The 16,267-nt window shown below is 44.4% G+C and overlaps 1 long non-coding RNA gene across 3 annotated transcripts in view; it reads left to right on the forward strand.

Annotated features, from left to right (window-relative positions):
* Positions 1-13,495, forward strand: part of LOC142817318 (uncharacterized) — a 57,047-nt gene extending 43,552 nt beyond the window's left edge. For 2 of the 3 annotated variants that reach the window (XR_012895169.1, XR_012895170.1), the window contains one exon: positions 3,286-4,482. This is a non-coding gene — a long non-coding RNA (uncharacterized LOC142817318). Of the gene's footprint in view, positions 1-3,285; positions 4,483-12,619; positions 12,723-13,196 lie in introns of those variants that run through there. The other variant, XR_012895171.1, reaches the window with a different exon arrangement.
* The last annotated feature ends 2,772 nt before the right edge of the window (positions 13,496-16,267 follow it).

The following is a 16,267-nucleotide window of genomic DNA, read 5'->3' on the forward strand; positions in this document are numbered from 1 at the left end:
CACGCAAGTACCGAAAGTTTCCGCGTTCCTCGATAAACGAAGAATTACTTATGATGACGTCGCCTAGTTAGTGCGTGTTGACGCCGGCGGCTTCGCATTGTCGCTGTAGAACGAGCGTTTCACGACCCCTTTAAACACGGCGGCCAATATCGCTCGCTGGTTACGGGGTGCTTGGGCGGTGACTTTCCATGTTTCTTGTAATTTATCCGAAGTGACTTCGCAATTTTTGAGCCCACGCGAAATCCCCACCATTTTACGTGTACCTCAAACACTAAGCGACGTCTGCGTCTGCATAGTGCCACGTTGCTGGTCTACATGAAACGCTGATGGTGCACACCCGTCACCTTTTACAGCGTTATGAGACGCGTGACAAAATGGACTACTACGCGTTGTGCTACGCGTGGAAAAGATCCACCCGCGAAGCTTTCCCTACAGCGCCAAGAAATGTTGCCGCCGAGCATGGCTAAACCACCTTGGTTGCTACTCACCGTGTTATGCAAACACAAACGTTTAGCTTTCGCGCAAGCACTATTCGACGTTAGCCTAAAACTACTTTGCTATTTCATTCAGTTTGCTATAAGTTTCAGTGCCCATCATCAAAATGAGTCTCGAAACTTCTTGTAGTTGCCGAACATTAGAGGTTTAGGTAAGCAGGTTTTAAAAAGTTGCCAAATAACCTTGTCTCTCTGATGTTGCCGAGGCGATGAAAGTATGCCGTTAAAAACTTGTTAAACGTTGCTGCTGACGCAAAACAATGAATATGGATTACCTCACGCGTTCCATACTGGGTGCAGGGACGGCTTTCAGCTCTTCCATAGTAGAGTACCGAGTACTCTAAATTGTTAACCATATTATCTAAACACACGATTTGTCCGCTTCGGAGCCCTCTTTAAGTGTGAGCGCCACGGTACGGCTTGCAGCTTTCCCCTAGTAGAGTACCTATATACTCTAAATAACTACCGACTTTTGTAAACACACGGTGCCCTTTTTCTTTACCGTATGACCACATCGGCGCTTTCTTTAACTACGAAAAAAAAAGGTTACCAGTCTAAAACAAGTTATGATACATCGCGTGTCTCTAGCATAGCTTTCAACATCTGTAAAAAGGACAGGAGGAAAAGCAACCGAGCTTTAGTTACGCACAACCATGTGAAGTATGCCAATGAAAAGGCCAAGGAAACTTTCTTAACTCACTGTCTCGAGAGTCGTTGAAGTGGCCTTTTTAGACACTAATGTTCACAAGAAACATTTGCAATTTTGACGTTAAGCTAGTTAGGCTGCATTTCTACATGCATTTGATATGACCTTCGTTGCATGATAATAATTTTGTGCATAGCGCTTACAACTTTTGAGGTCTATCTGCATGTTCTGTAGACAGATATATGGCATGAAGGGATCATCATAAATTTCCGGTATTCTGTGAGCCCTAACCCAGGAAATAAATATGAAGCACACGGGAGTACGTTCCTCCGGAATAAATAAGTTTCACGATAACATAACATAACAAGTCATGACATGTCACGTGTCGCAACCACAATATTATGATGCGCGCCATATTGAAAGGCTCCATAAATTATGACCCCCTGGATTCCTGTTACGTGCACCTCTAGCAATTCGTCTCCAACAAAAGTAAGGCTGCAGTGGCCTTGATCAAACTTGCGCCTTTCGGGTCAGCGGCGTAGCACCCTAGCATTGGTACAACCACGGCCACAAATGTTACGAGTTTTAGAACCTGCGGTGTATTCCCGTGTTTATATATATAAATATCTGATGATGTGTTTTTTTAGTTATTTCGAGAACGGCCAAGTATGGCAGGGGAATCGAACACATGACCTTGAGCCAAGCAGCGCAACACGTTAGCCAAAACACCTACACAATAGGCATCAACATGTTTTTTTTTATTATTCAGGGTGTAAAATTTTATTTACGTACTTAGTACTAGCTGCCACAGCCACTGGACATTTTCTTTTCAGCGGCCATGGTACTGCAAAGTCTGCAGGTTCAATTAGATTTGGTGGAGTAAGGCAAAGCATTATTTTGGTGATTCTTTGTTACAGTATATATAAACTCGACTCAGTAGATTGATTGATTGATTTGTGGTTTTTAACGTCCAAAAACCCCCATATGATTATGAGAGACGCCGTAGTGGAGGGCTCCGGAAATTTTGACCACCTGGGGTTCTTTAACGTGCACCCAAATCTGAGAACACGGGCCTACGACATGTCCGCCTCCATCGGAAATGCAGCCGCCGTAGCCGGGCTTTGAACCCGCGACCTGCGGGTCAGCAGCCGAGTACCTTAGCCACTAGACCACCACTGCGGGGCGAACTCGACTCAGTAAAGACACGGCGAGATTAATTCCTTGTCTCTCCGGTTGAGCCTAATTTCGAGGAGCTTGTCTGAGTGATCCAGGAGTGAGAAATAAATTTTGTGAATTGATCTGAGTCAATTACATAAAGTTTGTTTATTGAAGTAGATATCTGATCATGCTTTAGGAAAATAACTCTTGGCGCTTGTAATGAATTACATGAGATGATGTTTTGCTCAAGTTCATTTTTGTAGGCACTCGATATTTGTCTGAAAACTGCAGGAATGTCGATAATGAGCTGTTGGCAGCAGAAACCCCACTTCGGTTAGCTAATTCTTACGCCAGGAAAGATTCATATTTGGGCAGGCTTTAGTTATATATTGTTAGCTTAATGTCGTGCATGAAAGAAATATGTAGCTGCTAACGCCGGCTTGCTGAATCACGAAAGAATTCGAACCATTATGGTGCCATAACTATTACTGAAGTTTCTCGTGCCACAACCAAGATATGATTATTAGTAATGGAGCAGTCTGATTTACTTTTTTGACTCTACGGGTTTCTCTAACGTACGCTTAAACCGAAGTACACAGGTCTATTATAGCTTTTCTTTTGCGTCGAAGTTCGACTTCCGCGGCAAGGTTCCAACGCGTAACTAACTCCCGGGACAGCAGCTGAGCAAAGTAACGACTGCACTACGTTTACAACAACGCGTTTGACGTTGTTTTAAACGTGCGAAGTGCCGAAGAAATCAGCTTTTATACGCTTCCATTTTAAAAACTTATTGAAAACCAACACGTAAGAAGCATAAATATGAAAATGAATGCAGAGCAAGTTCACTCGCGGTATTCAGCCATGTAGAGCCTGTGTACATCAAAGTTTTGCTTTCCCGATCGCCGCAACCCTTTAAAATGAAAGAAACGCGCTTGTGAGCGAATATAAAAAAATATGTAACGTTCACCCTTTGTTTCTTTCTTTCAGTTTGCAGGAGTAACAGCCCTCGCAAGTAGTAGGCCATCTGCTCGCCATTAGGACGTGACGTCACATGGTGAGGCCAGCAACGGTGCGCAGTTTTTCAATGGAATGACGTCAGAGTTCCAGTGCGCAGTGAGAGATGGTCTCGTTTTCAAGGACGTCATCGATTGTCGCCGACGTTCATTGTCAGCCAGTCTTCTAACACTGAAATACCTCACGACAGATGGCGACTCGGGCTCACCGGGCAAAAGAAACGAGGGTTGATTGATGATTTGATTGGTGTGTGGCGTTTAACGCCCCAAAACTACCATATGCATACGCGAGACGCCTTAGTGGAGGGCTCCTGAAATTAAGACCACCGGGAGTTCCTTAACGTGCACCCAAATCTGCGTCACACGGGCCAACAGCATTTTCGCTTCTATCGGAAATGCCGCCGTGTAGCTTGGATTTGATTCCTAGAGTGGCGGGTCAGCAGCCGATTACCTTAGCCACTAGACCACCTCGGCAGGGCAAGAAGCGAGGGTTCCGAAACGCAAACAATAGACACTGTTTGACGCTAAAAATGAAGGAAACCTCTTCTCCGCCTACTTTATGAAAGAACTAGCTACGCATTTTGGTCTAGCGCCCGCCACGTAGCTTAAAATACTCCATAAAATGAGCTTCCGTCCCAGGCTGCGTTTTCGCCTAATGTTAAGGCCGAAGCAAGAATGTCCAAATCAGCGTTACAAAAACACACGTGCACTGACATAAAAAAACAGGAAACACCTGAGCAAGGTCCATTAACAAAGCTGCAGAAAAAATAAGGGTATAGTTGCATCGCAATGTGGGAGCACCTTTAACCAGTGTTCCCTTAGCGGGAAAAGTAGGGTTTACAGGTTATTTACTTTTAAGGGGTTATCGTAACCCCCCCCCCTTAAGTTTTTTGATTTAGCATGTGTATATAGTTAATCCATGCGCTTCGAATTGAGTGCTAAAATATACAAACACAGTAGTTGAACACCCCACCCCCCCTAACATAAAAAGAGCTCATGTTGTTAGATCACACAGGAGTTCCATAAAATTATTTACGCCAAACAATAAAGGCTAACGAAGCTTGTCCTCCCAGGCAATAAACTATTGTTACAGTTATGATGTGTTTACTTCGGGGCTGAACGTGAATGAATAAATTTTCTCCGGAGAAGTCTTGCTTCGGAGTGCACTTTACGAACTTCGTATTAAATCATGTGTTAGTCAGCGGATGCGGAAATTGGTAAAAGTGAGGTCCTTGCATATATATATATATATATATATATATATATATATATATATATATATATATATATATATATATATATATATATATATTTCAGATACAACTATGGACGGCTTCAACTTTAATCCGAACTTCGAAAGGAGCTAATGGCATGGCAGGTGATCAACTATGGAAATGTACTTTGATGGTACTTGTGACGTCATGCTTAATCTTGGCGTCTTTACGTACGATCAGTCGTGAGATGAAAGGGTTAAAGGGGTGGTGAAAAGTTTTCAAAAAATTTTACCTACGTGTGTACTCACAGTCCTGGCCATCCATTTAATACTGTGCCTGGACTCGTTTAATTGTCTGGGCTCACTGAATTGCTAAAAAAGTGCAATTTCGGTTTCCCAGCTCACGTTCCCCTCAACTGTGCAGCTGACGTTACTTTAAGACAGCCAATGAAAAGCCTCGGTCGTCGACAAAACATGGTGACGCAGCAATGTTTTTGTGCCTTAGTTGAACATGGTTCAGGGCATCATGCTGTTTAGATTAGGGTGTAATCACCACCATAAAATATCATGACGTCACTCACCAACAGCGCAGGATGGCCGACTTTCCCGAGCTACAGCGTCGTCTGCTAGAGTGTATTGGGGGTTTGGGCTTCGAGACGTACACCGGCGCACCCATGCGAGTGCGATATCGGCCATCGTCAGAGCAAGACAGTAACAGCGGTGACGATGGTGAAGAAGCCTGCGCCCTGGAAGCACTCGTATCCACGCCACGTGATACAACCTCCGTTTGCAGAATCTCCGACCGCGAGTGTCCACTCTGTTTGCCCATACCATCGGGACCATCGCGGTTAACAGTTTGTAGCCACACTGCTGTGCGCTGTGGCTCGCTGGGCAGCTTGTGAAGGTGAACGTTATTTGGGCTTTTATAAGTTGTGCGGCACTGGCGGACGACGCACAGGTTTGCCACGACGATGTGTAAGGAATGCAGGACAGGCAGTAGAACAAAACCCGACGCTACAAGAAAAAAAAAACTGGTACGCTGCACTGGCTGCCCCGACCGAGCCAAGGCAACCAGTGGGAAGGCAAGGATACACACGTCACGGAGCCCGGATGTACTTGGAAACGAAACCGAGCTGATCACTCGCTGTTATTTCACAGCATACAACTCAGAGCGCAAGAACTGCTCTTTTATATATTTTTTTTCTTTTTTTGCTTTTCTGGGTTGTTATAACACTATCACTTTGTAGAAAAATAAAGACGATACTCTGTAACTTCTCCTATTCTGACATTTTGCTGACGTCACAATTTAGAGCATATAGCTGTTATGGTACCACATGGTCGGCAGCGAGCCCAAAAAATACTGCGATTTCGAATGGGCACCAATAATTACAGACCGAATATCGCGCCGAAATACTTGGAAATTGGTCTGTCTAATCCTTACTTGAGCAGAGAAAATCTCAACAGGGAAGTGTCATTTTTGTTTTAGGGCCCCTTTCAAAAGAGATGAAATGCCGTAAATCTGCAAAAAGTCGGACAATATCACAAATTAATTGACAGATAAAACTTAAAATATGTGCACTAATATTTGCAAAGTACTTCCTTGTTCGTTTGTTTTTTCGGCAAAGCAAACCTGTTGCATCTCGCTGAGCAGCACAAATTCGGAAGAATTGGAATAAGAAAAATAACCAACATGGCCAAAAGAAAGAGCCACTTCTTCATGCCTTATTGTTGATGCAATTCATTTCGTTTTTATTTCAGTCGACTATCAGATTTGAAATAACTTGAAAACTCAGGTGGTGAAAATTGCTGGTAGTAGAGTAATTGGTGTTCGATTGTCTTAAGAACAAAATGAATTTTAAAGTGGGAAGGGACTTCGTACGTTTCTTTCTACTCTTGATAGCAGCAACGGCATGGAAAGATGAATTACATATAACAAAACCTGATATCTTACAGGCAACACCAAGCCGACACTTGGCTTAACCAAAGTTCAAAGTGCTATTATAGATATCATGTTGATCTGGTCATTGAATTCAATATTACGCTTGTTTTAGACAGAGCTATGGAAACGCATATATACCGGTGAAGACTATAGGCTCTGCATACAAAAAACATTTTAAATGCGAAGTCACTTGAGTGACTTTGAGCGTATCTATCTATCTATCTATCTATCTATCTATCTATCTATCTATCTACCTATCTATCTATCTATCTAGCCGCTTACGTTTGGGTGCTCTCATGGTCACCCCCTTAACTGGGCGTGAACCAAAATTAGCCTGGGAGGGTAAGATGGCTTGACGAGTATGACGTGCTGGTCAGAACATGAATAATGTCACCTTCGCGTCGCGTACGTCGTCAAAAACTTCCCGCCAGATTGATTGATATGTGGGCTTTAACGTCCCAAAACCACCATATGATTATGAGAGACGCCGTAGTGGAGAGCTCCGGAAATTTTCACCACCTGGGGTTCTTTAACGTGCACCCAAATTTGAGCAAACGGGCCTACAACATTTCCGCCTCCCGAAGTTGCACTTGTTCCTTGTTGATCACGAAGTAATCTTATTTGTTGACGCGCTGAAAATGTTTGCATACATGGGGCACATATTCGTCTGAGCTACGGCTAAAAAACGAAGTGGTCGTCCATACATTCGATGAATAATCCATAAACGTGTTTACAGCTGCAATTGAAAGTGAATTTCTTGCCTCGCAAATCGCACTAATGACATCACATCATCAATAAACCAAATAAACGATGAGTCAGTGTCATGTTACTAATACAAAAGTGTTGTTTTTATGATCGTTATATTTCAAGTGACATGTTTTTCGATTAGTTTATTGTTCATAAAATTGTTTGAATAAGTTGTTCAATGAAAATGTCTAGTTGTCTGTAGCCCATATTACAAATGCATGCATTATCTTTTTGCAGTCGTTTTTAACGATAACATAGTTCATGATTTTGCTATTACTAAAATTGTTTGATTGTGTGTTCTTATAATGGCAATGTATAATCTATAATATGTATGTCATTTTGTAATTCCGGCTTTTTCTTATGTTTTCCATCATTATGGCTTTGTGTATAGAAATATTCGCTTTCATATGCCCTCCCTGCTATAATCTCTGATGAGAATGGTAGTATTGTTAAATAAATGAAAATAAATAATTTTAGTAAGTTAGAAACAATTGTATCGACGACGCTATGCCACATTTTCAAACGTTTTTAAAACGTTGTCATTCATTGCTCTTGCCATTAAAAAAAACGTAACGGTACAGAACAGTTGCTGCCGCAGCAATGTGACGCTGCGGGTGACACCTCTGCCTTAACTCTACAAATCTCATAACGTGTTTATCCTATGTTGTTTTCGGCCACTTGAATGACCACAAGACATACTACAACAATTTCAATAGCAGGTCAGACTTTACCACTACAGCTTCCATGAAGTTTAATCGTGAGGAATATTGAGGCTGCCATTCTACAATATTGTCATCTTATGTTTGTTGTAGTACGTGGCATATACCCCAAAGATTTTTTTTTTATGTTGCGGTATAAACATAAGCGTCTCCTTAGGCGTGGTGGAACAAACATAAAATAAAGAGATGGTGGCCACTATTTCATTTTGTTCCACTGCACTTGTTAGTATGCTCAAGTTATACATCCACCAACTAGCCCAAATTTCTGCGTTGAATAGTTGTTGCAAAGCCTGAATTCAGGCCTTTCTTACAATGTCACATCAACATCAAGTCACGATAAAGAAGTAAAGCTTGGGGTGCATTTTAGCTGAAAAAGGAAATCATTGATTACCGTTTCGCTCAACCTATAATTTGGAATCACATTTGTGGGTTCAAAAAGTCCCCGAGATGATTTTTACAAAGGTGGCTTCGCCGCAATTACGCTGTTCTAACGGAGAAGCCAACTTAAAATACTTCAAAGTGTTGCTAGAGTTTAACAAGTTGGGTGAAAGCTCCCATGTACGACTTCAACTGAAATGGATATTTTACAGCAATAAATTAGCATGACTAGTGATTGATTGATTTGTGGGGTTTAACATCCCAAAACCACCATATGATTGTGAGAGACGCCGTAGTGGAGGGCTCCGGAAATTTTGACAACCTGGGGTTCTTTAACGTGCACCCAAATCTGAGCACACGGGCCTACGACATTTCCGCCTCCATCGGAAATGCAGCCGCCGCAGCCGGGATAGCATGACTAGTTCTAACTAAATATCACAAATAGTTTTATTCAGAACGCCCTTGCCGAGGTATCACTTTCAAACATTTTTCTGTTCAGGCAGGTACACGAGACAAACTATGTACAGTGCTCTCGAGTGGAAGATGTCGTATATTGTGTATGGCTTTTAGTAGCACAAGATACAGGCACACCGTCGTGTGCACATACGCTATTTATTAACGATGTAAGGGCACAATGACAATTTATCCTATAATAGAAATCACGAGTTCATTTTGGTGGAGCAGAACAATAGTCTCAAGGCACAATAACTTTATCGGTCTGTGCAAGCCGAAAGGTCAAGTCCATGAACATAGCGAAATCTTTTTTTTTTCGTTTATAGTGTATGGCATCTTAAGGGCACGGCTAGTCCTGCATCCGCACATTCGTGTCTCGTGGTCAGGTAGGGGTGAATTCACGCACAAAATAAGAAAGCAATGCTCAAAAGTTGTTCAAAACAAACAAACCATGCCTCAAATATTCTAAACTACGGAAATAAAAATAAAGAACTATTCACGACACTTTACCTAATATAAAAAAAAAACAGTTCTTACACATCTAACTGATACCCGCGCCGCGCAAGAAAGGGCGCCTTGACCTCGGAACGCGCGTGATTGCCGAAGTAATCACTGTGCTGCCCGTGCTACGCACTTCCTCAAGTTTCTCAGCAGTGGCTTGGCATTATGCGCAGAATTCATAACTACAGCAACACCTACTTAAGAACTATATTAGAGCTTAACTAAATACAGCTCTAGCGTAGAATCGAGCGCTCCTATATTTAAAGCCTCGTTTTGTCCTTACGAAACTTAGGGATTTTGTGTAAAATTACTGCCTTTCGTAACTTTACTTTTTTTACATGTTTAACAGCGGCAAGTATCGCAAAATCTTCTGCCGTGAAGATGCTTCTGTCAGGATGCAGAGCTCCGTCATTCGAAAAGGATAGGCCGACCACTGCGTACGACACAGAAGTGTAAGACTTTGAAGCATCAGTAAAGAATTCAGGACAAGTGTATTTATGTTGCAGTTCCATCAAGTATGTGTGGATGTGTACAATGGGCACGTGTTTTGTAACCTCTAAGAAAGACACATCACATTCTATCATCTGCCACTGCCATAGTGGCAGGTACGCTGCAGGAGCCATCAAAAAGAGTTCAAGTGGCACACCAGTTTCCTGAGCAAGGCCCCTCACACGAAGCGAGTGGGGTTTTCGCAACAAAGGCCGGTTGTAAAACAGTGTTGAGCTCGGTATATCAATGATAGTCGAATGTGTAGGGTGCTCTTAGTCTGCATTCTCTTTAAAATATTACAGGAAGGACATGTAAGATCTCTGAAGTTACAACGACCACTCGTTTGATTCTACGTTAAGGCTGTCTACATGACTAGTGCGAAAGGCACCAGTAGAGAGCGGGATGCCTAAATGATGAACCGGTCCACCATTTTCGAAGCGCTTGGTGTGGCAGACTGATAGACAATCGCCCCATAATCTAAGCGCGTGCGCATGAGTCTTCTATAGAGATTCATGAGACATTTTCTATCACTGCCCCCCGATGTCCGCGACAAAACCTTCAGTACATTCATGACTTTCAGGCATTTGTTTCTGAGATTTTTATTGTGGGGTACGAATGTCCGCTTCATGTCTAAAATTATGCCTAAAAACTTGTGTTCCGTTTTAACAGCTAGTCGATGGCCATGAAAGTCAATGATCAGATCGGGAAGGAGACATCTCCTTCTTGAAAATAAAATGCATGTGCTTTTTGCGGGTTGAGGCTAAAACCATTTTCTTCTGCCCATTAGGTAACTTTATTCAACAAAGCTGAAGCTGCCACTCGCAGATTGCAAGATTATAGTATTTAAAACCGATCGGAACGTTGTCTATCTATGTGGAATAAAACATATTGCGTGGAATGTAGGAATGCAGTGTATTCACTTTTACAATAAAAAGTGTGCAACTCGACACACCACTTTGCGGCACTCCAGCCTCCTGGACAAATTCCCCATTCGGACACAGAAAGTGTGGTTTGACATATAACTTTCGATTATGGTCTGCATTTTACCTCGGACACCAAAGTGTGAGAGGTCTCGCAGTATGCCAAAACTGCCTTGTCATGTCCTATGCATTTTCTATATCTAGGAATACTGAAAGAAAACTGTTTATGAACGAAAGCGTCGCGGATTGTGCCTCAATTCGTAGCGGGTGGTCAGTGGGGGATCTACCCTCACGAAATCCGCACTGGTGAGGATCGAGTGAATTTTTCGCTTCCAGATAATGTAAACGCCAGCTCTAAATCATCTTTTTGAAAAGTTTGCAAAGACAAATTGTTAGTGCGATTGGTCTGTAGATGGTAACGGAGGATCGATCCTTGCCTTGCTTTAGAATCAGAATAACAATGACTTCTTTTCAGGCTGATGGGATTCGTATGCCCCGCCGCGGTGGTCTAGTAGCTAAGGTACTCGGCTGCTGACCCGCAGGTCGCGGGTTCAAATCCCGGCTGCGGCGGCTCCATTTCCGATGGAGGCGGAAATGCTGTAGGCCCGTGTACTCACATTTGGGTGCACGTTAAAAAACCCCAGGTGGTCGAAATTTCCGGAGCCCTCCACTACAGCGTCTCTCATAATCATATGGTGGTTTTGGGACGTTAAACCCCACAAATCTATCAATGATGGGATTCGTCAAGAAAACCAAATAGCATCATACAAAGAGACCTGTTTTTTTTTTAAGTTTGAGAGGGCAAGTGTTTTAACATTTCATATACTACATGGTCCGGGCCTGGGGATGAGTTGTTACAGCAGTTTATCGACGCCTCTAACTCAGCTAACACGAATGGTTTGTTGTATTCTTCTTATTTTGCAGATGTGCACTATAGCCTCTGTTTTTCGATTATTTTTTTTGTATCGCTGGAACGATGTGGTGTAGTGGGACGAGCGGGGGATCTGTTTGAAGTGTGCGCCGAGGGTGTTCACCTGGTCTTCCAAGCTGCCGCCTTCTGTGTTTACTAGGGCAAGTGGATAAGATTGGCGTCCTGCTACTTTTCCTACGATGTTCCATTGATTGATTTGTGAGGTTTAACTTCTCAAAGCCACCATATGATTATGAGAGACGCCGTAGTTGAGGGCTCCGGAAATTTCGACCACCTAGGGTTCTTTAACTTGCACCCAAATCTGAGCACACGGGCCTACAACATTTCCGCCTCCATTGGAAATGCAGCCGCCGCAGCCGGGATTCAAACCCGCGACCTGCGGGTCAGCTGCCGAGTACCTCAGCCACTAGACCACCGTGGCGGGGCTTTCTACCATGTTCCGGACTCTGGCCTCTTGTGTATATGAATTTATTCCGGATAAAAACTTATGCCAGCTTTTCTTTCTCACCTGTTTACGCGTTCTTCTACCTTGGGATTTTATGTTCTTAAAATTGTCAAGGTTCTCGGCTGTCGGTGAGTTCCGAAGCAACCTCCATGCTTTATTTTCCTTTTTTCTAGCATTTCGACAATCATATTTTCACCAAGGCACGCGCCGTTTGGCGGACAGTCCACTTTGTGGAATAAATTTTGTGGCAGCATCAATGAAAAACTTTGTTAAGTAGTCGACAGCTGCATTTAAGCTTGAGGCACACAAGTCGCTCAAATTTAAAAGTGTATCTTTTTTAAACCGTTTCCAATCTGCTTTCTCAATCTGCCACTTAGGAACCTGTATAGAACATTCATTTTCTTTTGGTACGCACAGAACTATTGAAAAATGGTCTCTTCCATAGGGACTCGCAATAACTTTCCAATTAAGTAGGTGAGTAAGAGTTGGGGATGCAATGCTGATGCCTATAACCGAGTACGTATGGTTTGCGAGGGAATAGTACTTTGGTGTTCTTTTTTTCCTATTCAACAGACATGCACCGGAAGACAACAAAAACCGTTCGACTAGGCGACCTCGCGCATCACTGCGATAGAACTCCATAGACTGCTATGTGCGCTCAGGCACCAAGAACCAGGTAAGGCTCTGGCAGTTCATCTATTAAGGACTGTAATTCATGTTTATCAAGGTGGTACTGAGAAGGTATGTAAAGGGAGCAGATGGGGACGAGTTTGTTCAAAAGAACTGCTCGAAGAGCCACTGCTTTAAGGAATGTTTGTAGTAGTAGGTGTGTACATGCTATGCTTTGATATGGCCACGCCACCTGATGATGCCATTGCATCATCTCGATTCCTTTGAAAAATGATGTAACTCCGTATAAAGCCTTTGTGTTTTGCTTTCAAGTGGGTTTCATGTACACACAAGACTTGTGGATTGAGCTTGTGGAGCAGTTTTTGTAGATAATCTGGGTTTCCAAGAAGGCTTCGGATGTTCCACTGCAGTATTTGTGCCTGCATGATGAGCATAGGCTGGTGTTTTGTGTATTTTAAAGGGTTCAAGAGGCAGGACCATTGTCAGGCCCCGTTATTGGCTTTTTTTGTTTTCTTGGCAGGGACCAGAGAAGCGCACTGGTGTTGCGGCCGCAGAGGTGCTGGTGTTGTTTCTATTGCCTACTGAGAGGCACTGGAAGACCGCACGTCTGCGTCTTTAGTTCGAGTTTGTGGCCTTGCCTGGTGTAACAAGGCCTTGGGAAACGACGGCCCTGGAGTCGCTGGTTCCTGTTTATGAGCTAGCGGAGTAGTATCAACTACTGCCGCTTTGGAGGCAACCGCCACAGTCATCGGCTCCCTCTGCGTGGGCAGGGCAAGTGAAGGAGGCTGGTGTGGCACTGCCCCCTGACGCGCCACATTAGCGTAAGTTGGTCCCCAGAACGGTGAGCACCTCCACCTAGCTTTCCTGCAGGAGGTGTTTTCCATCACTTTCATTATAATTATGTCTTTTTCCTGGATTCTCTTACAGAACGCTTGTGCCCGTGTCTCAGTATTTTCAATCTGTTTTCCTGGAAATCCTGGGAGCTACCGCTCCCTCTTTTGCGGTGATGCTTCAGGACACACCTGAGAATGTTCCAGGCGTTCAACCGTCGCGCCGGGCTTCGTCGTCCAGGAAGCGTAGCAACGGGTCGAGCGACACGGACAGCGAGGCAATCGATTTGTACTCGGACGGCTTTCAGTCATTGGATAATGACTTCACGGTCGTCAAGAATCGATCTACAAAACGAAGACTGCTGCGGACGGCATCGTCGGCAAATGTTTCCACCGTTAAAACTACACCACAGCGGTGGCCGCACACCATGCTGTTTATGCCCGAAGACCCTGCATCTAACTTGCGACTCCTCAACAGGCAAGTTCTTTCTGTGCTTCTCGAGGAAACCGCACCTTATTAGATCAAGAACGTGAGTATCAATGCACGGAAGAATGTCCTTGCTGTAGACATTATGAACCGTAGCGCACTGCAAAGCCTTCGGCACATAACAGAAATCGGCAACGTGAAAGTTCGGCCAATGGTCGCTACAGGTTGTAATGGCACTGTAGGCGTCATTTATGATGTGGATCTTTCCATCCCAGATAATTACCTGCCAATACTAATAAAGCCAGCGACAGAAGGCACCCGCATCACGCACATTACCAGACTCGGCAACTCACGCTGTTTGAGGCTTGTGTTCGAGGGAGACAGCCTTCCCTCGTATGTCAAAGTTGGCCATGTTCGCCACTCAGTGCGTCCATACATACCGAAGCCACTGCTATGCTACAAGTTCTTCAAGATTGGACACGTAAAAGGTGTCTGTGAGAACAAAGTTGTGTGTCCGCGGTGCGCTGAGTCTCACTCAAAAAACGCCTGTGGTACCACTATGTTACGATGTCCAAACTGCCATGGTGCTCATGAGGCCTCATCCAAAGATTGCCCGCGGGTGCAAAATGAGCACGTGGTACTCAGGCGTATGGTGCGGGACAATTCAACGCACAAGGAAGCTACCGCTACACTACGCCGACGACGGCGTCGTGGGCGAAGACCATCACGGGAAAACGGCTCTACCGATAGAGAGATGTCATCCTCTATCAAAGAGGCTGACTCACAAACACCGAGCTCACTGAAGACGGATGCTGCCAAACAGAAGAAAGGTACAGCAGTCGCACCTTCCGAACAGTGGCCCTCACTTCCACGAAGTCAACCTACGTCGGAGCTGCATCAAATGCCGCCGCCCTCGACGACCCCTCAAACCAGCGATACGATGAATGAAGATCAAGTGGTAAGCTTCCTGCAATCGCTGATGGGTACCATGCGTGTCTTACTGAGCAATATCAAGACTTCAGCTGCGCAGACCGCACTGCATGTGCTGGACACCCTGAGTCCGGTGCTTGCAGCTCTAAGGTAAAACCATGGCCAGCGAGGCACCGTCGTTCCGAGCGAAAGTCAAGAATGCATCTGTCTTTCAGTGGAACGCCCGAGGACTGAAGGCACGCATGTCTGACTTTAGACAGTTTGTATTTGTGAACCGCTTCCCCATTATCGTGATTTGTGAACCCAACCTGTCTGCTTCAATCAAGCTGTCAGGATATGAGTGCTTTATGTCCTCCACTCACAGATTGCAGCAAAGTTATTGTATTCATGCGCCATTACCTCACTTACGTTCAACACAGAGTCTCGTCTGATGAAGGGAATCAGTATGTGTGCCTTACTGTGAAGAAGGATAAGGTTGCTTTCACGATTATCGTAGCTTACTTATCTCCATCAAGCCGCCTTGACTGCGAGTGCTTACGCGGTATTCTGACATCGACTCCAAGGCCATGGGTGATCACTGGCGACTTCAATGCCCACCAATTCCTATGGTGAAGCTCCAGGGTCAACTCTAGAGGAAGAAAATTGGTATCCTTAGCCTCGGAGTATGAACTCTGTGTTTGTAACGATGGATACCCTACATATTTACGCGGAACAGCCTTTAGCAGCTATCTGGACCTTACATTGGTTTCTCGCTCACTTGCCAGGAAAGTTACTGGTTTTCGGATCTGAAAACGCGGGGCAGCGACCATATACCAACTTACATTTGTATAGAAGGTTTCACCAGCTCCAACTCCTCAAGAGGCCTCAAATTATTGGAAGACGGCTGTACCGACGGCTCATCATATAACCTAGAGGACTCGATAAAAGATGCCCTGCAGAATACCACGCATTCACTGTTGACTAGTCACAAGCGCACTGATTTCAACATCGAGCTTGAGAAACTTCGCACTATACGCCGTCGTGCAGAACGAAGGTACCGAAGACAAAGTGCATGGATGATTTGAGGCTGGCTAGACGCATTCAAAAGAAAATGCAGCGGCACATGGATGAACTGGCTAGGCGACGTTGGACGTCCTTTTGCGAGTCGTTGAATCCACGAAAGCCCCTATCACTGATATGGCGCACTGTCCGGGGTCTTAGTACAACCTTGGGTCAGCGACACCCGTTTTCATCTCTGGCACTTCACCTTCGATGCAGAGAGATTGACGTCGCAGAATTTTGTAGAAGAATTGCCGGTGATTCCAATTTCACAATATCAAGAATGGGAACATTTGACAACCCACCGCCCTCGCGTGATCACCGTATGGAATGCCAGTTTTTATGGACGAGCTAGAGGCGGCACTG

This window comes from Rhipicephalus microplus, chromosome 5, assembly GCF_043290135.1.
Source record: "Rhipicephalus microplus isolate Deutch F79 chromosome 5, USDA_Rmic, whole genome shotgun sequence".
Classification (NCBI taxonomy): domain Eukaryota; kingdom Metazoa; phylum Arthropoda; class Arachnida; order Ixodida; family Ixodidae; genus Rhipicephalus; species Rhipicephalus microplus.